This window comes from Heterodontus francisci, chromosome 1 (assembly GCF_036365525.1).
Source record: "Heterodontus francisci isolate sHetFra1 chromosome 1, sHetFra1.hap1, whole genome shotgun sequence".
NCBI lineage: Eukaryota > Metazoa > Chordata > Chondrichthyes > Heterodontiformes > Heterodontidae > Heterodontus > Heterodontus francisci.
Genome location: NC_090371.1, coordinates 255,013,420 through 255,038,859, shown reverse-complemented (window position 1 = coordinate 255,038,859; position 25,440 = coordinate 255,013,420). Strand labels below are relative to the sequence as shown.

Below are 25,440 nucleotides of genomic sequence, written 5' to 3'. Positions count from 1 at the left end.
AAAAAAACTTTTTTCTGATTTTTTAAGCTATTTACAGGCAATAACAGCTGTTACTTACCAACCAATCCGCTTACAGATTTCCCGTGATGTCACTTAGTTTTTTTTTCACTTATCAAACCCAGCACGCGGGGGCACAGTCAGAGACAGCTGCTACTCTGCTCCTCATTAAGCAAGGACCTCGAGCCCTGCTCTTCATTTATACAGGTCCCGCTCCGGATCTGCCTCCTCCCAGGTCCGCCACCTGTTGTTGCTCCACTCCTTATTAAGTAAGGGCGTGGAGCCCCGCTCTTTATTTATACAGGAACCGCTCCAGATCCGCCTCCTCCCAGGTCCAACGACTGCTGCTGCTCCACTCCTCGGTAAGTAAGGGCCTCGATCTCCATGTTGAGGTCCAAAGCAACCTGAGTGTCCTTGTTCATGAGTCACTAAAAGCTAGCATGCATATGCAGCAAGCAATTAGGAAAGCAAATGGTATGTTGGCCTTCATTCCCCTCACGATAAACAATAACATTCTATCAGCTTTCCTAATTACGTGCTGTACCTGCAAACTAACCTTTTGCGACATTCACTGGGACACCCAGATCCCTCTGCATCTCAGAGCTCTGCAATCTCTCACCATTTAGATAATATGCTTCTTTTTTATTCTTCTTGCCAAAGTGGACAATTGCACACTTTCCCACATTATACTCCATTTGCCAGGTCTTTAATCACTCACTCAATCTATCTATATTCCTTTATAGCCCCCTTATGTTCTCTTCACAAGTTACTTTCCTACCTATCTTTGTGTCATCAGCAAACTTAGCAACCATACCTTCAGTCCCTTCATGTAAGTCATTTATATAAATTGTAAAAAGTTGAACCCCAGCACAGATCTCTGTGGCACACCACTCGTTACACCTTGCCGACCAGAAAATGACCCATTTATACCTACTCTCTGTTTCCTGTTAGCTAACCAATCTTCCATCCATGCCAATATGTTACCCCCCACACCATGAGCTTTTAATTTCTGCAATAACCTTTGATGTGGAACCTTATCAAATGCCTTCTGGAAATCTAAGTACAATACATCCACTGGTTCCCCTTTATCCACAGCACATGTAACTCCCTCAAAGAACTCCAATAAATTGGGTCAACATGATTTCCCTTTCACAAAACCATGTTGACTCTGCCTGATGACGTTGAATTTTTTTTAAATACCCTGCTACAACGTCTTTAATAATAGCATCTAACATTTCCCTAACTGGCCTGTAGTTTCCTGCTTTCTGTCTCCCTCCCTTTTTGAACTCCAGTTCAATGACTCTGAGCCGAAGCTCTTTGAACTGCAAACACTTACTCCAGACATGTTTGCCCTGGATCACACTGGCATCCAGGAGCTCCCACATGTTGCAGCCCGTGACACATCACCTGTCCTGCCATCTTTAATGTGTTCTAATTAACTACTTAATTATTTTATTCAATTATTTATTTTATTTTCCTTTTTTTATATATTTTATTAAGCTTACCACTAGTTCCTTTTCTATTTTATAGATACTACAGATACTCACCAAACAGGTAGTGTTACGACCACGTGACAAAGAGGTCTAGAGTTCCTTTTCAGCCTTCACCTGGCCTTACTGCAACAGGGTTTTTTTTTAAACACATCGTGTTTTAGCTCCCCTTTGGTGAATCCTTCTTCACTGCTTTCCAATTATAAGTCAAAGAAACCAGCACAAACAGGCATATACGGCCCTCCAATACCATTCACCACCATTGTGAGGTTCACTGCACTCTCGAGGGGAAAGGTCAGGCCGTTTCCCAGTAAAAGGCATCTAGTGGCCCGTGTCCTTGAGAATCACTATGGGCTTGCTTGCCCCACTCGAGGGGTATGGAGTTACTCTCCCTTAAGAAACAAAACCTTGATTTCCCTGCACTTGCAACGGTACACTTCCTGGGTCTCACTCTTACTGCAGTTAAAGCCACAGCTTGTTCTGCTGTGCTTTCCATCAGGTTCCCGTCTTCACTGAGCAGGTGTGCCCTGATTAACCCTACAGGTTTTCCCTTTAGTTTCCAACCGTCAGCTCTTAAATGCCCTGCTCTATTACAATGGAAGCACACAGGTCTCCTGGTCTCACTTTTGCTCACAGCACCTTCCTTTTTGGCTAGAGGAGGACCCCATGTGTCTCCTGCTTTTCTTTCACTCCTAGGACTGTTTGGGCTCCTATCACCTTCCCACCCTTTGTCCCTTACAGATTTGTGGGGGCGACGAGGAAAAGTTCTCCCCTGGGAAATCGACTTATAAATTAAAGCAAACTCATCAGCCATGATGGCCACTTGCCGGGCTCTCGAGACCTGCTGCTGCTCTACATGAGTCTTCATGGAGAGTGGGAGAGAGTTTAAATACCTCTGACAGAATTACTTCTCTGAGATTCTCATAGCTGAGATGTACTTTAAGAGCCCTCAGCCACTGGTCAAAAGCCAGCTGCTTACTTCTTTCAAACTCCAGGTAAGTTTGATTAGCTTGCTTCTTGAGGATTCTAAACTTTTGGTGATAGGCTTCGGGTACTAATTCATATGCCCCGAGGATAGCATTTTGCGTCAGTTCATAATTTGATGAACTCTCATCTGGCAACATGGAATAAACCTCATGGGATTTTCCAATTAGCTTGCTTTGTAGTAAAAGAGGCCAGGTCTCAGCTGGCCAAGTTAGCTGCCTTGCCAGTTTCTCCAAGACACAAAAAAATTCTTCTACAACCTCCTCATTGAATTTTGGAATTAGTTGAGCTAGTTTTAACAATTTTGTACCCAGCCCTGAATTATGCTCCTCCATATTGGCCATGATTTCACTGGAGTTACTCTGTGCCACCAACCCCCCCCCCCCACCCCCCACCTCCACCCAGTTAACTCAAGCTGCTTCAACTCTCTCTCTTCGCATTCCTTCTGGATTATTCTTTCTCTTTCCATCCCCTCAAATTCAAGTTTCCTCTGTTCCAATTGTATCGTTGCTAATAAATACCTGTCGGAGTCTGCTTCTAACCCTGTTTCTGCTTCTTCAGATTCAAGGGAAAAATGATTGGCCACTAGCCTTAGGAGTTCAGATGTCCTAGCCTTGCCACGTACAGCGATCCCACAATACTCAGCCATTTTCCTCAACTCCTCTATAGACAGTGCTTTTAACTTATCCCAAGTTACTTCATCCTAGCTTGGAGAACTAGTAGCTTCAGTTGTAGACATGTTAGTATTCAAGCACACACAACCACAAGAAAACCTGTATTGAAATCTTGCTCTTTTTTGATTGGGAATAATTTGGCTTCCCACTTCCAATTTCTCTTGTTTGTCTGTGGGTAAAATCCAGGATGGTAGCACCCAAATTTCTGTTACGACCAGGTGAGAAAGAGGTCTAGGTTTCCCTTTCAGCCTTCACCTGGTCTTTCTGTAACAGGGCTTTTTTTTAAACACACTGTGTTTTGGCTCCCCTTTGCTGAATCCTTGTTCATTGCTTTCCAATTATAAGGCAAAGAAACCAGCACAAACAGGCTCTCTTAGGTTTAAAGAAGAAAAGTTGAAATTTACTAAACTTAAACTCTAATTCAGTTGATGCCTACGGATGCACAACACACCCACGAAAGCATGCGCGATATGCACATGCAAATAGAGACAGAAAAGAGAAAAATAAAGTGGAAATGTTTGAGGCAATATCTGAAAAGTTGTTGTTACAGTTCTTCAAGCTCACTGTGGAGTCCTTGATTGCAGGTACATCTTGCTTTTCATTGGGGCCCAGTATTCTTCTTAAACGTTGTTTGCTTTAAGAGACTTTTCTCTCTTGAGGTTCACGTGCCTTCAGTGGGTTCAGAGGCTTGTGAGAAAGAGATGGGAGCAGACAGGAGAGAGATCTTCTCAGTCTAGGAGCAAACAGCTTTTTGCCCAAACTGTTTGTACAAATTCAAAAAACCTCAGGTTGCCTAGCAGCTTAGTCATGTGACTATGTCCATTTGTGTATTCGGCCATCTTAGTAGTCAAACTGGAATGCTAGCTGGAATGCTCCCCTGGTGTATGCTCCATGGTGATCAAAAGTCCATTGTGGGTTGAATGTCAGGGAAATGGCTGCTTTGACTTTCCAAACACCATCTGTTAATATGCAAATGTCTTTTGCAGCCACGGCTGATCTGTTCAACAAGTCCTCCCCTCACTCCAGCAACAGTTTAAAATCAATGTTCATGACAAAATTAATGTGCCTCATTCTTGGCAGGTGGGGGCCGAGCATGACAGCAGCTTTTTCCCAAACCAATAACCTACCTGCTTGCCTGTGATGTCACAGCTTACCAGATACTTACCAAACAGCTCCTTTCACTGCACCGAAGCAAGAACCAAATACAGGAGGGTTAAAAGAATACAAAAAAATGAAAAACGGAAAAATGGAGCACCTCTGCCCCCTTCATCGAACACCAAACTTGAATCTCCACACTCAGCTTTTAATCTGCAATCCGTGAGTCTAATAGACGTTACCAATGATAATAAAGCTTTGCCAATACTAATAAACCTTACTACTATTAGTAAACCTTACAAATACTGATAAACCCTAATAATACTTAATACAGCTTATGTATTAAGTTGTCCTAATTTGAACTAATACACTCAGTACTGGTTTCTCACTATTATAAATAATAAAATTTGCTTTAGTTTTTAATTTATATACTAATAAATCGATCAAATGTTATGCTATGTTTGACTTAAGTTAAATTAAAAGCTTACCTGTATACTCACCCTGGCGGCTCTCTGTTTCCCTGCTCTCACTGTCAATTGTGACGTCACTCTTCGATTTTTCCCTGCTCCGCTCTCGCTCGCTCTGTCTGTCTCCTGTCTCCTACTCTGTGCTTTTGGCGCGCTTTTTAAACCTCCGCTCCCGCCGTGCTCCTCTCTCTCGCTATGTCTGTCTCCAGTCAAGCTCATGGATGGATATCATTGCAGCCAACTCTAGACCAACGTCCCACTACATCAACTCAGGGGAAGAAGCTGCTAATCAATTGTCGGTGTTCTCATGCCACCAGCAGTAATCCTTCTGGGGGAGGTAAATATTGTTGCCTCTTCTCCTTGTCCTCTTGCCATTGCACATTCTGATCAGTTAAATGTGTACACATGCCTCTTTCAATGATATGTAGTACCTCATCACTATTTTGATCATCAATTCAGGTGTACATGAGAGAGCTGTCAGCATCAGAGTGGTCCAATGGAAATCACAGTTTAAGCACACTAAAAAATTGGTCCTACCATGGGCCTCAAAGTACCACAACTCAAACCTAGTGCATAGGTTGTGTAGAGGCATCCTGAGCTCTGGTCTCAGTTCCTTTCCTGTATGCCTACTCAGAGTCAACTTCACAACTAGTTCATCGTCAACACTGTCTATTTCTGAAAAATTGACCATCTCAACTTATACTTCACCCCCAACATTGCTGCCCTTATGGGCACCTTTATCATCTGAGGGTTTGACTTTTCCAACACCTGCACTCACCTTATGTAAATTCCAATTCACTCTGCCTGCATTCCAAAATTTTGCTTGCCTATCACCTCAATCCTTGCCCACCTCCACAGACCAGACTGTCCTTCAGATTCCAAAATCCTTCTCCTGGTCTACAAATCCCTCCATGGCAACTTCCTTCAGTCCACACTCTCTATTCATCCAACTATAGTCAACTGTGGATCCCCCTGCCTTCCTTTGGTCTACTGTTAATACAGAAACTGTCAGCCATCTTGTCCTTACACTATGGACTTCTCTGTCTTGCTACGTCATCAAAAGCTTATCTTTTTGACTGGAATTTCAGCCACACCCACGATTTACCCTGATCTGCTCAAGGAAGACACTAGGGGCTAAAATTGGTTTGCTCCCACTTTCGGATGCGTGGGTCTGTGATCCATTATCAGCCCCATGCCCAGTCCTGTTGAGGCAGGCAGCATGCAAACTTCACGTTGCTTCCCTATTCCCATGATGTAGCATTCAGCCAAGCACAACCTGCGCCGCTGGCTAGCCAAACTCTCAACAGGAGGCTGAGCAATGTGTATGTGCTTCAAGGTAGCCTGCACTTCTTAAAGGATGCTACACTGACTGTAAGGAAGCTGTTGCTAACTGTCTCTGCAGGAAGTGGCTGTAAAGAGAAGCACCCCTAATGGAATAACAGGAAAGAGAGAGGATCCCCAGGTTTTCGGATTGGGCACTGGAGCAAGTTGACAGGAGGAAAAAGGTAATGTTTCCTCAGGGGGCCAAGAGACCCTCAAGGGACACACTCAGAAGGGAATGGAAGCAGGTAGCCAGGGAGGCCAATTCCCACTTGGCAGTTGTGCTGCAAAAAGTTTAATGACCTCACGAGGGTGGTCAAGGCCAGGGAATGTATCTTTTCACATGGCAGCAGTCTGGGCTGGCTGGCTGAAACACAACAGCAAGGGCACTAGTGGAGTGGCAGTGGTGCGAGCACAAATGCTGTCATCCTGGGAGGGATATCAAATTTTGCTTCACACAGCCCCTGGCACTTCCCCAGCACACAGCCTCAGCAAGCCTCATAATCTGTTGGAGAACAGTCTGCTGCACTGCTATATGAGCCTGCATGCCCCTTTGAGCCCATGATGGCAGTCATCTGAACCAACAAATAACCATGGGTCTCATGACCTCACTGCAGCACTGAGCCCTTGGGTGGCTACCACCTGTGCTGCAGTGGAAGCTGAGACAGGGGCCACCAGGTGTTGCATCACAGCTGGGTTCACAATTGCTGTAATGGAGCTGGCCACCATTTCTATGCTGGAAAGGATAGGCTGCAAGATCTACGAGATGTTCTGTGCCATGTTGGAGTTGCACTCCTCCATGCTCCTTGACAGTGACAAGAGGCAGTCTGGCAGGCCTGCAAATGTACTAAGCATCTTGCTGTGCATGTTCATCAGTGTTCTGCTGCAGGCTGCCCAAGCAATAGTTCTGCTGCCTAGACTACTCGGGTTGGGGGGGTTGGAGCTTGTCTCCAAGTTCATGGTGGTCTGTTGCGTCCTTTGCAACCTCACTATTATGATGGAGCAACCATTCCCATCAAGCATAGGGAGGCCACCTCAGGAAGAGGAGGAAGAGGAGGCAATTCGGGACCACTTCGCTCTGGACAGGCTATCTGTGAGCACCTACTGAGCCTCTGGTTCCCGTAGCGCTGCGCCAGTATCTGACTGCTGCCACCACTGCTAAGGTGGTGTGGTCTAACGGTGGGCCCTTAATGCTGAGAGATGCTCAAGAGCATCCTGCAAGGCCATCTGCAGTCTCCCCCAGTGAAAGTCAGCAGCCTTCTGTGAACCAGGATAGGCAAAGGCAAGACAAGTGCTAAGGGGATGCACAAGGGTAAATAGTTCAGTTTTGTATGTATTATTGGATGTGTTGTTGGACAAAATTGTGGAAAGGTTACAGTTGGTGGCTTTTATTGCAGGATTTTGACCAAGGATCCTGTGCTGGGATGTTGCAGATGGATGGGAAGGTAGGGAATTGTAGAAAAATTATGGTGAAAAAATGAGGGAACCAGAGTCTCAGTAGATGCTCACAGACAGCCTGTCCAGAGAGCTTGGGTCCTTTATTGCCTCCTCCTCTTCCCGAAGTGGCCTCCCTATGCCTGGTGGGAATGGTTGCTCCATTATAATAGTGAGGTTGTAGAGGACACAACACCCACCATGAACTTGGAGACATGCTCCAGTGAGTATTGTAGGGGTAACCCTCCACCATCATCTCCACCCGCCCCACCGAGCATCCAACGCAGCAGAAATATTGCTTGAGATCACCGATGATCTGCTCCACGATGTTCCAGGCGGCGGCACAGCTCTTATTGTAGGCCCATTGTCCCCACATGGTCAGGTAGCAAAAGGGAGTCATCAACCATCTGTACAGGGAGCATCCCTCATCTCCAAATAGCCAGCCTCTGGTCCATTGTGGTGGCCTGAAAACGACGGCATGAAGACATCGTGGCTGCTGCCAGGTTAGTGGGCATTTACTGTTAATTCAATATTAATTGTGTTTAATTGTATGTAGGTAGTGGGCACTAATTGGGGATTCACTTGAGCTCCTATCAAAATGGACAGAAACTAAAACTGTGGCTATTGGATTGGGAGATATATGTTTGTAATGTGCAACTCTGTAAATAAATATAAAAGTGTATAAAGATAGGCTGCAGTTCTATCCTTCAACAACTGGCTTTCTGAAAACGAACATGGGAGCAGAGGATGGTTGCTTAATGGTGAAGGTTGCATGCTAAGAAAAGACAATTCTGACAGAAAACTACAATCCCAGGACCCATTGCGGAAAATGGCAGAAAGAAAATGTAAATTGTTAGGGTATGTTCTTGGAGTCTGAGCCATATGACCAGCGGAAGAATGAAGTGTATATGTGGACACAAGTTGCACCCCCACCAAAGAGGAAATGAGATATAGTCTTGGCATTGTTGCTTCCTACCAGAAGTAAAATCAGAAGTAAAGAATTTTGTGAGCTGGATGCCCATCCCTTGGATAGGGATGAAGGTTTGGAACTTCTATTAGAGTTCTTTTTATTTAAAAAAGATGATTTGTTAAACGCCAATGAGTCATGCTCAGATTTTGAAAAACAGATGGTAATTCCATGGAGGAATATATCATGGACTTTAACAGATTGTATGAAAGGTTGACGAAATTTAATTTGGAATCCCTGGATCAGTACTAGCGTTTGAACTGCTGGATTATGTTAAAATGTCTCATATGGACAAGTTCCTGATTCTAACTAGTGTTCAGTTCTTGGAGAGGGAGATCCTGTTGGATTAAATGTCTGTTACCTTGAAAATAATTCCTGGGGAACCAGTCATTTCCTTCAGCCTTCGTAGAAAAAATGGGACACTCTGCAGTGACACAAAGAATAGCCGACTGAATGATTGCCGGATTTCGAAATAGTCCAGATACTGGATACAGGTATCAATATAATGGAAGGGTGAAAACAGTAGAAAGAGGATGAAACTGGCTTTAGCAGATCTGGCCACTACAGCTGAAGACAGAACTGGAACAGCAGAAATACAAGAATGAATCCCAGGAATGCCCAAGTTAAAAGGTGCTTCAGGGATGACTCGAAGTATCATTATGCAATGAAATTCCCAAAGTGGAGAGGCAGGGTCCTCAAAATGACACATGACACAGAGCATTCTGAGGAAAAGGATGAAGATAATGATGAATTTGAACAAATTATACTAGTCTCAAGGAATTTTAGTCCTGTGAGGAATGTGTTAGTTTCAGACTCATTTAACCGTGCAGTACTGGATAGTACTGCACTTTTAGACAGTATGTGGAGCAGATTGGTTATAATGTTACCTTGATTCCCTCAGTAGTTAAGATAGATGCAAAGTTAAGGAATATAAAAAAGTTCTACTTGCTTTAGGTTTGCTGGTGACAACACATTAAGGTCACTAAAGAGTTGTAATTCGGTGTAAAATAACTGGAGTAAGCCATTTTACTAGTACTGATGTGGTCTCTAGTGAGATACAGACATTGTTGAGTAAAGCTTCTATGAAAAAGGCACAAATGAAACTTGGCATGGAGCATTATAATTATTTTTGGAAAGTCAGTGGATCTGCAGTTTACCTAGTCAGGATATTATTGTATCCCCTTAGCAAAACCTGATATTTCTCATCAGAATGTTAGACAAGCATTAATTGAATCAGGTGATAAGAATCAGACAGAAAAACAACAAATTCTCTTAAAGTTACAAAGGCAATCTACTCACCCCACTTGTCAAAGATTAAAGATTCTGATAAAAGATGCAGGTGTGGTTGATGAAGAATATACAAGCCTAATAGAAGAGATTAGTGAGAAATGTGAAATCTGTAAAAAGCAGCAGAAGACGCCACCACATCCTATTGGACGCCTTCCATTGCCATATAGCTTTAACACGGTCATTGCACGGATCTAAAGGTATGGAGGACAAAGTTAGAAATATTTTCATTCTGCATTTTGTAGACCTGGCGACCAGATTCAGCCTTTCTACAAACATTTAGTAAGGACAAAAGGGTTATCATAGACACAATCATGGAGAAATGGATAGGGACTGGTGCTGGGACACCAGCAAAGTTTCTGACTGATAATGGAGAGGAATTCGCAGAAGATGAGTTTGAAACATGTGAGAAAACATAAACATCATGGTCGTGAATACCGCACCTGTAAGTTTTTTCAGCAATGGATTCTGTGACAGGAATCATACGGTGATCAATGAAATGCTGCATAAAATTTTAGCTAATCAACCAGTCTGCAAGTTGACAACAGCCCTGGCATGGGCACTTCATGCAAATAATTCACTCCAGATGATGGGAGGGTATATTCCCTCTCAAGTACTCTTTAGGCAAAATCACATGTTGCCTTCTGTGCTGTGCAACAGTCCTCCTGTTGCAGAAGCTACTACAGTTAGTTCCATTGTTTCGGCACATTTGAATGCTTTACATTCAAAGAGATGGGCTTTCATCAAGGCTGAGGTTTCAGAGAAAACTCAGAGATCTCTGAGGTGCCATAAAAGACGATCTGAGATAGAATTCAATTCAGGAGGTTTGGTGCATTATAAAAGAGAGGGTTATTGGGAATGGAAAGACCCTGGTAAGGTAATATGTTGTGATGGTAAGACAAAATGATCAAATATGGCAAATCAAACTGTTAAGGTTCATTCCCCACAATTTGGTGGAATTACGGGCAAAATCTCGGACTCTGAGCAGCTGATGGAAGTAATAAAGGCACCTTGTACCTCAAGTGCTGATGTGTTTTGTGATGAAGGTCCTGAGGAACAGAATACGATAGATCAGGGACGGTGGTAATGTGAATGATTATGACAAACAGGACAGAGCTATTGCATTTAAAGGCCAATTGCCCAGAGTGTGTATTTGGGTGACATATATTACAAAAGGGTCTAGTGAATGGAGGGATGTGACAATTGTGGGATGTGCAGGAAAATCAACTGGGAAGTTTAAATATTGGTTGAGTGTTCAGGATGATGGCCAAGAAGCGACATCCATGGACTGACAGAATGTGGTGAAAGAGTGAAGAGTAAGAAAACACAATGCAAGTACCCATAGTGGGTCGGGAAGTGACTCTTGTGTCAGAAAACAATCGTGTACCAGAGAAAGACCCTCAGATAGTGCAAGAGGGCAATCTCACAATAGTAATCCCGACAGACATAAAAAGGCAAGTAGAGGCTGTAGCTTGAATAGATTGCACAATGAAATAAAGGCCACAGAACAGTCTCAGAAAAGAACTAGAAGCTGAAGCTCTCATGATCGTGAAGTTTTGGTGGCTGCCAATAAAACTGAGGATAAACTAATAAGAAAGGGAAAACAAAGGAAATTAGTTTGTTGGGGAGAGTTTGGAGTTTATTCTGATGTACCAGATAAGGGGCAACTAGCTTTGTTACATCACTGGGTTTGTACTGAAAAAGTCCTTACAGATAAGACTTATAAGGCTAAAGTGCAGCTAGTTGTTAGAGATTTTGAACAGCAACTGGGTGATTCTAATGTTAGAGTGGACTCTCCTACAGATGGAAAAGTAATCTTGAAAATCATTTTAGCTCTTTTGGCTTCATATTCATGGGGGTGTAGATCAATCGACATAAAAGCCACTTTTCTGCAGGGCAGTACTTTTCAGAGAGAAGTGTCTCTGAAACCTCTCAAAGAGGCAGCAGATGCAGAAGGAAAACAATGAAAAATAAACAAATTTGTCAATGGCCTGAATGATGCTTCCCAGATGTGTTTTTTTTCAGCGAGATCTGTTTTGCTGAAAATCAGTTGTGTTCAACTAAAAGCAGATCCCGTAAAGTTCTATTGGTATTGAAAAGGAAAATTTTCAGGCGTATGATAGCTGATGGTTTCCTATGGGCTGATATGTGGAATTTGATAAATGTGTTATGAATAAGGGAAGAAGAGAATTTAAAATTGGAAGTCAGGCTTGTGAGGCTTTTAAATATATTGGTTTAGATATTAAGCAGGGTCGGTCTGAAATAACTTTAAATCAACAATCCTATTAAGAGAGTGTTACTCCCACTCTGGTTAATCGTACTATGTCATCCCTGAAAGATGATGTTATTTCCAAAGAAGAGACAGAGCAATTGCTAAGCTTGATTGGTCAGTTGAACTGGTTGAACATTCAGACTAAACCAGATGTTAATTTTGATCTATTGGAATTAACTACTACGATGAAACATTCTAAAGTTGAGAATGTTTAAGGACAAATCAAGTATTAAAAAAAAAATCTGGAGAAATGCTTAATTAAGTTCCTATTCTTAGGCACCCCAAAGAACATGAAACCAGTTATTTTTAGCGATGCTTCACATGTTAGTTTTCCTGATGGGTATTCCACTGCAACTGGTTTCATAATATTTCTTATGGGTGAGATTGGGAAATGTTGCCCTTTAGCTTGGGAAGCTAGAGAAATAAAATTGTTGCTAAAAGTACTTTAGCTGCTGAAACATTGGCTCTTGTGCAGGCAGTGGATTTGGGATTCTATTTGTCAAATATTTTAAATATGATTGTATACAATGGACGTACTGAAGATAGTATACCCATTGAATGTTATGTAGATAACAGTTCACTATGGGATAATGTACTATCAATGAAACGCCTGAAGGAGGAAAGGTTAAGGATGGACCTTGCTGGCTTGAAACAAATGCTGGCAAGAAAAGACATTTCTAAAATTAAATCAGTGAATGCAAGTCATCAACTGTCTGGTTGTTTTACAAAAAGAATTGAATGTAGGAAGAAATCGTTTGGGGTCTAGATGAGAGGTGTCTTGTAATGTAATGCTTTGTACAGAATATGGAGGTTTTTGATTTAATTTGTTTTGATTTTGGTTGTCCATATTAACCCTGATTTTTATTTAAAGAGAGAGAATGGAATCTGTTATTTATATATTAATTGTGTTTAATTGTATGCAGGTGGTGGATGTTAACTGGGAATTCACTTGAGCCTCTATAAAAATGGACAAAGACTAAAACTGTGTTTTTTGGGTTAGGAGGTGTATGCTCGTCATGTGTAACTCTGTAAATAAATACAAAAGTGTGTAAAAATTGGTTCCAGTTCTATCCTTCACCAACTGGCTTTCTGAAATAGATCATTCATGGACATGCTGGCTTGGGCATGGTTGCACATCAACTACACATTCATGGAGTGGAACATTTCCTGTACCTCTCACCATTGACATGTGGGTCCTGCAGGACCACATGCATGCAGTCAATGGCTCCCTGCACCATTGGGAATCCAACTTCTCGGGCAAAGCAACATGCCCACTCCTCCTGTTTTTCTCTGGTTAGAAAGAAAATGACAAACTCTTCTCTGCTCGCATCCGTTACCTCCCAGATGCAGTGATGTATGGCAAACTGGGATTTGTTTGCAATGCCACCTGCTCCCACCTGGAAATCACATAAAAGTTGACAGCCACTGGCAGCATCGTCCTCACCCTGCTGTGAGGCTACATGTCCAGTTGCAGGAGGTGGCGCAGTTCAATGAACACTTCCTTGGTGAATCTCAGAAGCTTGAGGCATTGTTTCTGACTGAAGTGGAGGTGGGAGAAGTGCTCCCTGAAAACCCCTAGTGAAAACCCTTTCTGTGGAGAGCCCTCTTCCTCCTCCTTATGCACAGAGCTTCCCCTTCCTGCAGCCTCAGCTTCATTCCCCTGTTGTGTTGCAGACCCAGAGGGATTCCAACCTCAGCTTTATAACTGTTGCAGCCTTTCTGCGGACAGGGCAGAAAGCCCCTCTGACCTCCCTGTCAGGATGCAATAAAGCCCCTTTCAAATTCAGCAAGTCACCAGAACTCCACCAAAATACACCTCAGTACTTCCACAAACTTTGCCAGTATGCCAAAAACACCTCGCCTGCAATTTGGATGACAGGCCCTTTAAATAACACTAGTGGCAGGTCCCCTCATGCAGCTAAATGCAACTTGCATGCTCACTGGACTTCTGTGGTCCCAGTTTGCAGAACATCCATCAAATCAGCTCACAGGCTGTTTGATGTCATAACCTGCCCATTGTCACAGCTTCCGTTACGTGTTCAGCATGCCCACACTAGCGCCCTTCCCAGCTTGGGGTGCCATGCAGGCAGCATTGGAAGCGGATGGAAGTGCTGCAGGTGCCATTTTGACACCAGTAGCGCTCTACGGCTGAATTTTGTAATCCAGATGTTTTGCTATATTAATGGTGCTAAATAAATTAAAGTTGTTTCTGTTGATACATGAGCAGAGGAGTGAAGGTAAGTGGCTTACCTACCACCTTCAGTTGGGGCACAGTGTATAGTACAGAGGGAAGGGAAGAAAATACAAAAAGAAATAAGATGTAAAAAAAATGGTTTCCACAAATTAAAGGCATCTAATATTCAACTAAACAGAGTTAAGAACAAGGAATGGCTAAAGAAAACAAAGGCTGCTAGTAGATCAGCCAAAAGGATTATGGAAAAGGGAATCAGAGACAATTGTGGAAGTAAAGAGAAAGGCTTTTTCAGTTTTCATTGAAGAATGTTTAATCACAGATTACAAAGGACTCATGGGGTATGTCAGAAATATTAAATCAGTACTGTGTACCGGTCCTCACTCTTGAAAGCAATGAATGACTGTTTGAATTTAATGATAATAATAACACTAATAATACTAACATAGTTGAACATATTGTTTTAGATAGAATTAAGAACCTAAAAATTGACAGAGCAGCCAGGCCAGATGATATGCACCTAAGGGTCCACAGGGAGTTGAGGCACGTGTTGTACATGTTTACAGGATTTTTAATAGCTCACGGTATTTTGGGACGGTCCCCAGAAACTGGGAGGAGACTAATGTAGTCACCAGCTTTACAAAAAGGAGGCAGGTGGACCTGGGTAACTATAGGCCCATTAGTTTAACATCAATATTCGGAAAGATGCTTGAGAGAATCATTAGAGATACAATATATGATTAATTGGATAGAGAGGGACATATTAAGGGCATGGCTTCAAAAAAAGGTCCTGTCTTAGAAATTTGGTTGTATTTTCTGAAGAAGTCGCCAAGATGGTGGGTGAGGGAATCCCAATAAACATTTTCTATTCAGACTTCCAAAAGGTTTTGACAAGGTACCGGAAAAGAGGCTTCTCTATAAGATCAAAGCCTCTGATATTAGTGGTTATATTGAGCTGGATTGAGAACTGACAGGAAGGCAAGAGACAGAAAGTAGTTATAGATGGATTGAATCTGTTTGGTGGCCAGTCACCAGTCTTGTTGCACAGAAATCGGTGTTGGGACTGTTGCCCTTTAATATTTTTATTAATGATCTAGATGTAGGCATAATCTGTGTGTGTATTAGGACTGTAGATGATACTCGACAGCTTGATTTGTTGGGGGGGGATTGGACTCATGGCTGGCAAATAATGTTTAATTTGGAAAAGTGCAATGTTATGCAAGTGGGCTGCTCGAATGCTCAACATACACACATCCTGCAGGGAAAAGCATTAACAAATTGGAGAAAGAAAGAGGACTGGGCGTTCTAGTGCACAGATCTCTAAAAATTCATGAGAAATGGCTTGAAGCGATAGCTAGAGTAAGGTGATGGGGTGCAGTCATAGAACAACTGATTACAAAGACAAGGGATACTACTTTGTCATTGTACAAGACCTTGGTCAGGCCTTAGAATACTGCATCCAGTTTCAGTCTCCTCACATGGTGGGGATATTGAAATTTTGGAAAGGGTCAAGAGGAGGGTGACTAGATTAATTCCAAGTTTAAAGCACTTTAGTTAGCAAAATCGGCTAGAAGAACTGGGCTCTTCATTTTTGAGAAGTGTAAACTGAAGGGTGATCTGATTGAGGTTTATAAGATGATGAAGGGAATAAATTGTGTTTGAGTTGACAACTCGTTCCAATTAAATAGGTTATGGAGGAACAGGGGTCACAATTTTAAGTTGTATGAGGCCAGATTTAGATTAGATGTCTCGAGGCGTTTTTATTTTTACCCAGAGAATAGAGGATATCTAGAAAAGGCTGTCTGCTCATGCAGGCAATTTGCTGAATTCCTTCAAGGGCGAGCTGGGACTGTTTCTGGCTGGGGTGGAGATCACTTCTTACAAAAGGTAGGTAGTTCAGGAAACTGCAAGGAATGATCAGGGTCAAAGTAATCTTCTGGACTAGTTTTGATCACCAAGGGGGATCCACCAAATTGGCCTGGATTTTAATGTTTTTCATCTATCCCAGCAAATCACATGGTTTTTTGGGGGCAGTGAGGAGGGGAGGGGAGAGAAAGGTATGTTTGGTGATGGCATCATGCTGGGGGTGGTGGAATTTAATATTATTCGTTCATGGGATGTGGGCGTCGCTGGCTAGACCAGCATTTATTGCCCATCCCCAATTGCCCTTGAGAAGATATGGTGAGCTACCTTCTTGAACCATTGCAGTCCATGTGGGGTAGGTATACCTACAGTGCTATTAGGAAGGGAGTTCCCAGATTTTGACCCAGCAACAGTGAAGGAACGGCAATAGAGTTCCAAGTCAGGATGGTGTGTGGCTTGGACCAGAACTTGCAGCAGGTGATGTTCCCATGCATTTGCTGCCTTTCTCCTTCTAGGTGGTAGAGGTCGCGGGTTTAGAAGGTGCTATCGAAGGAGCCTTGGTGAGTTGCTGCACTGCATCTTGTAGATGTACACACTTCTGCCACTGTGTCTCGGGGGCGAAGGAAGTGAATGTTGAAGGTGGTGGATGGGGTGTCAATCAAGCGGGCTGCTTTGTCCTGGATAGTGTCAAGCTTCTTGAGTGTTGTTGGAGCTGCACCCATCCAGGCAAGTGGCAGAGGAGGCTGGTGGAGTGGCAGGTGAGGATAAGGGCAACCCTATCACGATACTGGGAGGGAGGGGAAGTGGTGTGAGCAGAAGTGCGAGAAACGGTATGGACAAAGTCAACGGCCCTGTCAACCACATTAGAAGGAAATCCTTGGTTGAGGAAAAGGAACATACGTTCCAACCAGGTGAGGCAGGGGTCTAGAGCTCCCCTCTCAGCCTTTCCCTGGTTTGGCCGTAACAGGGTTTAATTTTTAAAAACACTGTGTTTTTAGCTTCCCTTCAGTGAGTCCTTGTTCACTGCTCCCTAATTGTAATTGCAAAGAAATCAATCAGACAGGTTTTCTCAGATTTAAACAAGAAAGGTGTAAGTTTATTAACCTTAAAACTCTAACTCAGTTAAAACTACTAAAAATACACAACATGACCACGCTAGCATGCATAGGCGATAAATACACACATAGAGACATAGGAAGAGAAAGAATTAAGGGAGAAAGGTTTTAAGTAATAGATGGAATTCAGTTACTGGTTCTGGGTTGGATGTAAAGTCTTTGATTGATGTCTTACAGTTCTCGTTGGGGCCCAGTGCACACTTTCAAACTTGTTTAGCTGATACCAGAAGGCTGCAGCAGTCTTCTGTCTTGAGGCTTGAGTTAATTCCGTGGGGTCCCTGGAACTTTGTGTGAGAGAGAGACAGAGAGAGGGAGTGCTCTCTTAAAGTTCAATTGCAGTCTCTTCCAAAAACTGTTCTGTGAGCACAATTCAATTAACTCCAGGTTAGCCAGAAGGTAGGTCATGTGACTAGCTTTTTTCTTGAGACAGCCTCACCTGCAAGGTCTATGGACTTCGCACAGCTTACCAGACACTCTCAGTGATGCGTGGAATGCTGGCTCTTACACATTCAATGACCCTCAATGTTTCTTGATCATCACTACTGGCAAAACCCAACTGGCTAATTGGAACAGGGAGTGCTTCCATTGTCTCTCCACGCAACTGTCCTTTAGAATGCAAATGTGCAGCCATGTTTTCAGTCACTGTTCTGTGGTCTTCTTAAACAAGTTATTTCAATGTCCAGTAAACTTCAAATAATAATGTTCCATATGACGAAATTAATATGTCTCATTTTGGCAGGTGTGGTTTCCATCACACATAGCAGAAGCACTGGTGGTATAACAATGGAGACAGAGTAACTGGGAGAATGCAATTGACTCCTCAGAGGAAGCAGGGTGGGAGGAAATGTAATCAAGGTAGCTGTGCGAGTTGATAGGCTTAGTAAATAAACTATACCCATAAATGGAGATAGAGAAGCCAAGGAAAGGAAGGGAATGGTCAGAGATGGAATATGTGAAGATGAGGGAAGGGTGAAAATTGGAAGCAAAGTTGATAAAATTTTATAGTTTGGGGTGAGAGCAGGAAACGACACTGATATAGTCATCAATGTACTGAAAAAAGGTGAGGGAGAGAACCTGAGTAGGACTGGAACAAAGAATGTTCAACATATTCCACTGAAAGGCAGACCTAACTAGGACACATACAGGTTCCCATAGAAACACCTGTTACTTGGAGGAAGTGAATGAAGTCAAAGGAGAAGTTGTTCAATGCAAGAACAAGTTCAGCCAGGCAGAGGAAGGTGTGATGGATGGGGACTGTTGGGCCTCTGTTGAAGGAAGAAGTGAAAGGCCCTCAGGCCATCGTGGTTGGGGATGGAGGTACAGAGGAACTGGACGGCCATATTGAAAAGGGGGCAGTTAAGGCCAGGAAACCAGAAAGTGGCAAAGTAGCTGAGGGCAATGGAAGAGTCACAGATGTAGGTGAGAAAAGACTGGACAAGGGTAGAAAGAATAGAGTCCAGATAGAAAGAAAGCAGTTTTGTGGGGCAAGAACAGGCTGAAACAATAGGTCATAGAATTAGGAATATATAAACATAGGAACAGGAGTAGGCTATTTAGCCCCTCAAGCTTGGTCATGGCTGATCTACCAGGGCAGTCCTATTTGTGGATCTTGGGAAGGAGGTAAAAGTGAGCTAGGTGGAGTTGGGGGAGTATGAGGTCAGAGGCCGTGGAGTGAAGATTTCAGGATGAGATGAGGTCAGTGACAGCCTGGGAAATAACAGCTTGATGTTTGGTGCTGGAGTCCTAGTCCGGGGGAGGTAGAAGGTATCAGAGAGTTGGGGTGTTCAGCCTCCACAAGATGGAGGTTGGCTTGCCAAACAACATGTCACACTTTTCAGTAGATTTAGTGGCAATGTTAGAGTTGGAGTTCTGCAAGTTCAGAGGGAGATAGGTTAGAGTGCATGAGTGGAGTAGAAAAATTGAGACCTATTATTTCACAAAGGCAGTTCCCAATGAAAAGATCTAGAGAGGGTAAGAGGCCAGAAGGAAGGGTCCAGGTGGAACAAGAACTCTGAGGATGGGAGAAAGGTTCCACTGTTCAGGGGAGACTCCTGGGCAAAGAACTTGACTCGGAGGTGAAGGTGACGGAGGAAGAGTTCAACATCATGTTGAGCTTGAAATTCACTGAGGTAGGGGTGTAAGGGAATGAAGTTGAGGCCTTTGCTTAGAACATAATATTCAATTCCTGTCTGCCTCATGTACTTGTCCACCTTCCTTTTAAATGCATCTATGCTATTCACTTCAACCACTCCCTGTAGTAGTAAGCTCCACATTCTCTCCAGGTGGTTGGTGTGATTACAAAACCTGTCTACTCGATTAGCACACCTGACACAAATTGTAACTAATTGTAATTGTAACTGTTTCTTTGCAGATTGACAGCTAATTCTTACTTTGGGTTGGAACCAACCATTCTCTTTTTCTTTTTAAAAAGGTTTGTTTGAAAGACTCAGTGGGCTGGATCTTGTTCTCCCCTAGGCATCGGGTTCCGTTACAAGGGGGACCTGAAGATGGCTCCAGACGAGGCCCGCCACAACCTCGAAGCTGTGAGGCCCTGGCCCAATCCTCCCAGCGGCAGCAAGGCTCTGTGGTGGCCCCCCCACCGCTGGGCGATGGGACCACAATTAAAATATTCAAATCAATAAAACAAATGAATTAACATACACTCTTGAGGGCCCACCGCAACCTTCGGCGTGGCGGCCGGCACTCCTGCACCTTCAAATCCCCATCCGAGGAAAGGCGGCACCACACTGGAGGGGAAGGGGGCAGGAGGTAAGATTTTCAGTGTGGGAGAGGAGGGGACGGGGTCAAATAAACGTAATGGGTGTAGGGGATGGTGGGAAGGGTTGAACTGTAAAGTTTGTGCAGTTTGGGGAGCGAAAGGTCAGATGTTAAAGGTAAGTGTTTTTGGGGGGGAAGGGCAAATAGTTAATATAATTGTTATGGGGGGGGGTGGGAAAGGGGTGTTAGAAATGTATTTATTTAATTTTGAGGGGTCTGTCTTTAAAAATTTAAGTTAGGCGGCAGGGCTGGCTGCCCTTTAAAAAAGGCACCAGCGCCTGCGCACAGGCAGCTGATGTCATTGACAGCCTGCCCCCTCCACATGATTGCAGGGGGGGAGGGCCGGCCATTCCAGCTATTTAAATGAGCTGCCGTGCTTAAGATCATGACGGCTCTTTGGCGTGCATCCGCCATTTTCTGAGCTCACCGCCGAGATCAGCAGCAGGCTCTTAAAATGTAGCCCAATGGTTCTAATTGAGCAGATTCTTTTTCTCCATCATTTTGCTTTTCCTGGGATTGCGATCTCCACACACATGCACACACCCTCGGTCTCCTCCAGTGTTGCTCTCCAGTCACTGGGTAGTGTGGTGAATAATAACTCATCCTCTGAATTTCTCTGTGTCACCTTGGGGAAACACAAGAGCTTTGCTTATTGTCCATGGTGGCATGGCCAAGATCAGGAAGCATGAGGATGAGTTCACATCTGATTGGTCTAGGGGAAAAGGAACAGGAGTAGGCCATCAAGCCCCTGGAGCCTGCTTCGTCATTCAATTAGATCATGGTTGATTTGTACCTTAACTTCATTCACCCACCTTATCTCTATTTTCCTTGGTAACTAACAAAAATCTATCAATCACAGTCTTGAAAATTCCAATTATCCCAGCATCCACAGCCATTTGGTGGAGAGAATTACAGACATAGCAGCTGCAGATATAGCAGCTGTTGGGTGCAAAATCTGTGTGGCAGTCAATGTAGCACAATAAGAGCAGAAGAATTTTAGGTAACAGGAAAAGGTCATTGAGATAAACAAATCTGTAATTTTTGATAGGAAAAAAAATGTCAGCAGAGTTTGCACAATAGATGGTTTAAAGAATTCAGCCTGTCCTAAACTCTTAAAAAGACAACAACTAACCTTGGCCTCTTGCTATTATTTGTTTTCTGGTTCTGTATTGTTAACATTACAAGTACATTTTTAAAACAGTCAACATGCAAATCAAAATCTGCTGAATCTTGGAACAAAAGTATTCAAAACTTTGATAAACAACCTCAGGACATATCCAATACAAACGATCCCCAATGACATATTGGATAAATGGTGTGGTACTGAGTGACACAGATCAGCCAAGTATCAGGTTAAATAATTTCGCCTGTGCTGTTTACTTACCTCAGCTGGTGTCCTGGAGGTGTTGCAATTTTCTCAGAGCTCTTGATCTAAGACATGAAAAAAATGACCAGGGCTCTTGCTCCTGATTTCTGATCCAGTGACCCTCGATGAACATTGTGCGTGTGTGGATGTTCTGTGCAGACAAACCACTTTGGGTGTGGCTGTTATAACGATTACATTTTGATACTAAAGAACTTATTAGACAGTTAAGTCTTTGCTAATGTTAAAAAGGTGAAAAATTATTCCTATGAAGTTCCCAGATGGTCGAACATTTTTAAAATGTTGCTTCACAACATATGCATCACATTGCAGCCAGTAGGAATTTGAAGTGATGTGACATCTGCCCAAATTCACCATTCAATTTCATGTCATAGTTAGATTGCCCAGTTTGCACCGACCCAAAGCTGAAACCACTTTACACTGATGTAAAACGGCTGCAGAGAATACAGCCACAAGCTCATTTCTTGAAACAGACTGCTCAGAAAACTCTATTATTCCATCATGTTATCGTGGACACCAGCCCCACCACAGCACCAGACAGAAGCAACATGCCCAATGGTGTACTGCACCTATCCAGGCCAAGAAGGAATAGTACTTCCTGTTCCAGACCATTAATGTGGTCAGCTCAGCAGGGTGCAGCGCTAGAAAAAGGTTAAAAAAAGTCATGCAGAGCTAGAGGCTCCTCAGGCGTGCACGTGTGCTACCAGCTTTGAGACCTGGCTGTTATTAACAGAGCAAAACAAAAGTGATTTTGTGTGGGCCTTTTTCAGCTTGCTATCAATGCTGTTCCCTGTTCCCCATCACCCCCCTGCCACCACCACCACCACACACAAGTCCTTTCAGTCTGAAAGGAGATTCATGGCACAGACCCAATACCAGGTTTTTAGGAAACCCTACGTCTGGGTGACTTGTGACTACAACTTCAGGAAAAAGAGGTAAGAGGTTGAGAATACCCCCTCCCACCTCATTTTAATGAGGTTACAGAGCCTGCTCCTGTTGCAGATGGTGTCACATTGTACTTCTCCCACCCTTCACCCAAAACCATGGCAACAGCAGGGTAATATAAAGATAGCAGAGATCAATCAGAGGCCACTGCCTCTTTTCCATGATCTTTGAGTCCAGAAATTGGCATTCCCAAAGGTAAAGTTCAGGAAAATCATACCTCATAGAGCAGCAGTTACCATCTGGATGTTAACAGATAAACACCTAAGTCCCTTTGACCAATATTATAATGGAGGCAATAAACTGTGCATTTTAATGTATGACAAACATTTAGTTGGGAAGCAATAGTGCATTGATGTCTCCATGCCCTATGCCATTTTAGTTGTAAAGGCCACAAGATTTAAGGCACTGCACCATAGCAATACTGTAACACTTCATGAAGGAGCACTTAAAATGTATCTTCCTTTGCTTAAAAGGGTTTTAAACCAGTTTAAATTTCTGGTTGCATCATACTGATATTGAAATCTGAATTTTAACTGTTGTGAACAAACAATAGAGCCAGAACATATGAAATTTTTATCTGTTCACACAAGACAACTGCTGCTTTAAATCAGCTTCGAGCACAGAGGGGGGAATTTTATGCTGGCGGCGGGGGTCTCGACGTTGGGGAGGAACCCGATGCTCAGATCCCTGCGTTGCCTCTTTTCTGCAAGGCCTGCTGAATTTAATGCCAATCAGGCACTTAAGTGGACAGTGGCGGGCCTTCCATAGGACACCATTGCCAGAAGTCTCGTGCTTGGAGAGCTGCCAGCCAATCAGAGGCCAGCAGCTGCAGTGCCACCGCAGAAGCGGTGGCTGCTGATGCAGTTAACTGTCCCGGAGGCCGAGGATCGTTGCTGGACCCAGGCCTCATGTAGGTCAGGGCGGGAGGTGTTTCGTGGGGTGGGGGTTGCAGGGGGAGGGGGCTGTCAGCAACAAGGGCTGAGGGGTGGCCCACACCCTCCCCCCCTTCCCCCCTCCCCGATGCCAGGTCCCTTGTTCAGGTATTAAGTGCCTTTGAATGAGGGAACGCGCCCCCCCCCCCCCACCCACAAGCTCAGGGCCTCAAGTGGCAGCATTCACAGGCCTTCCTGACCCCTGGCTACATTTCGGCGGAGGCGGTTTCCTGCTACCATCCCACCTGATTTTATGCTCTCCCCACTTCCAAATGTGCCATAGGGGAGAGCATAAAATTCCACCCACAGTCCTCAAAATTAATGAAACGTTTAATTTAAACTGACCTGCTAGAGCTGAAACAAATGGCTTCCAATTACATAAACTAGAAACACAGGGGACCTTCTTCAGGCCTACAAACAGAGCACACAGGCAGATGTACATGATTCTCTTTCACCTCAGGCCCATATTCATCCCATTTTGCACAGCAGCAGGCCCAAGCAACTGGAAAGTTAAGCAGTAAAGCAGAGATGCCAACCAACAGATTTATCTGCAGGAAATGTCTAGGCTGCTTACAATAGAAGGAGGCACTTAATAAAGATCAACAGCAGGTCTCTCATTACACAGCACAGTTTGTGCAAAACAAGGAACAATTCCTCTTAACTTGCCGGTGATTATAAATAATAAAAATCTGATCTTGATACGGGTGGAACATATTGACTCAAGAAACAATCATTATTTAAATTCAACCAGTTAAAAATTTTGCTTTAAAATGTACTTTTAAAATAAAACATTATAAAAAAATTCTGGAATATTCAGACATTTGGGAGCATAGATTCAGTAAATGTCCTTATTCGTGAACCCTCAAGTCCTGGAGTTCACAAATTCAAAATGTTTCTTGGAAAGATTATAAACTATTGAGGATAATTTTTAAGAAGTTAGCTTAATACATAGTAGATGGGTCAGCATCTTTTGCTGATTTACTCAGGGTGTCTATTTGTCAGAATGGAGATGATGAAAGTTGGAAGATTAAAAGATTTTTTTCCTCATTAGGTTCCCCCCATCCCCAACCATTGTGCATTGAGTTCACCGCACAAAACTACTCACAAGCTGGTCCTTTCTAGATGCATTTTCTAAGAGCCTTCCAGTACCTGAACCAAATGGCTACTCTATTCATGGGTGTGCCTTGATAATGAATGCTATCAGGCTATTCCATCATAAGGGCATTACAGCCAAGCCTGATACTGGCCTCCACTCACACGCACATCAAGCAGGGGTCATCGGACAGGAAGTATGAATGGGAATCCTTGCTATTTTGTCCCACCTTCCAAACTCTGTTATTTTGAAGCCAGTTGTAGATACCCTACTGCCATCTTTACTGAAAGCAGCTAACTCAGCACAGACCCAAATCTCACTGTTCTGTATTGCTCAGTTACTTATTGGTGAACCTCTTGAAGGTATGAAGGAAGACGGAAAAATATTTAAAGTGGACACTTGCTGTATTCAGAATGGGGCTTTATTATTTTGATGATCTCTATGGAGACCAATCCCCATCTCCCACACTGTCGGATGCACACACTGTAAATGGTATGCTCCAGCAACAGCCAGCTTTTCCATTCTATTTAGATAAGAAACAATATTAAATATGCAGCAACCACAAAGTACACAGATGATGCACCAACAGAAATCACTATGGTTTGTACAACCAGTTGCCGTACAAGTGTCAACATCACGGCAATGCAACAATGCAGGAAATTATTGATAAATCAAGTGAACTTCACAAGCAACAGGATTGAAGTGTGTGATTGGAACAAAAGGTTAATGTACATAAATCACTTTTGATTATTGCAGGACGTGAGCCTAGCCTTAGAGTTAGCTCCACTGTCATGTTTCAGGGGAGGTGGCGCTAAGGGAGGTTAAGTTGCCACATGGTTGTGAAGTTACAGCAATGAAACGGAATGTCTGTTTACTCTCCACCCATGAGAACTTTTAGTAATTAGTGCATTACGTTTTGAAGTCGAGCCAAGAGAATTTATTTCGGGGTAATTACCCTTTTCCCTTTTATCAAGCCCATTCCAACCTCCAAGGGTCACAGGCAAAACAGTGAGAATATGCAACATTTTAAAGTTAGGGACCAGATTTTCCATAAAGCAGCTTGTAATAAAATTTGCTTCAGATATGAATCTCTAAGTATTAAGTAGTAACCAGTTACATCATCTGCAGACTGAGAGTTAACAATACAAACAA

The 25,440-nt window shown here is 43.3% G+C and overlaps 1 protein-coding gene across 17 annotated transcripts in view; it reads right to left on the bottom strand.

Annotated features, from left to right (window-relative positions):
* Positions 1–25,440, bottom strand: part of inpp4b (inositol polyphosphate-4-phosphatase type II B) — a 996,728-nt gene that overhangs the window by 415,533 nt on the left and 555,755 nt on the right. Inside the window, exon 1 of one of the 17 annotated variants that reach the window (XM_068043211.1) lies at positions 21,319–21,517. The exons of the other annotated variants lie outside the window; for them this stretch is intronic. The gene's annotated coding sequence lies outside the window, so the exon portion shown is untranslated. Of the gene's footprint in view, positions 1–21,318; positions 21,518–25,440 lie in introns of those variants that run through there. 17 annotated transcript variants of the gene reach the window in all.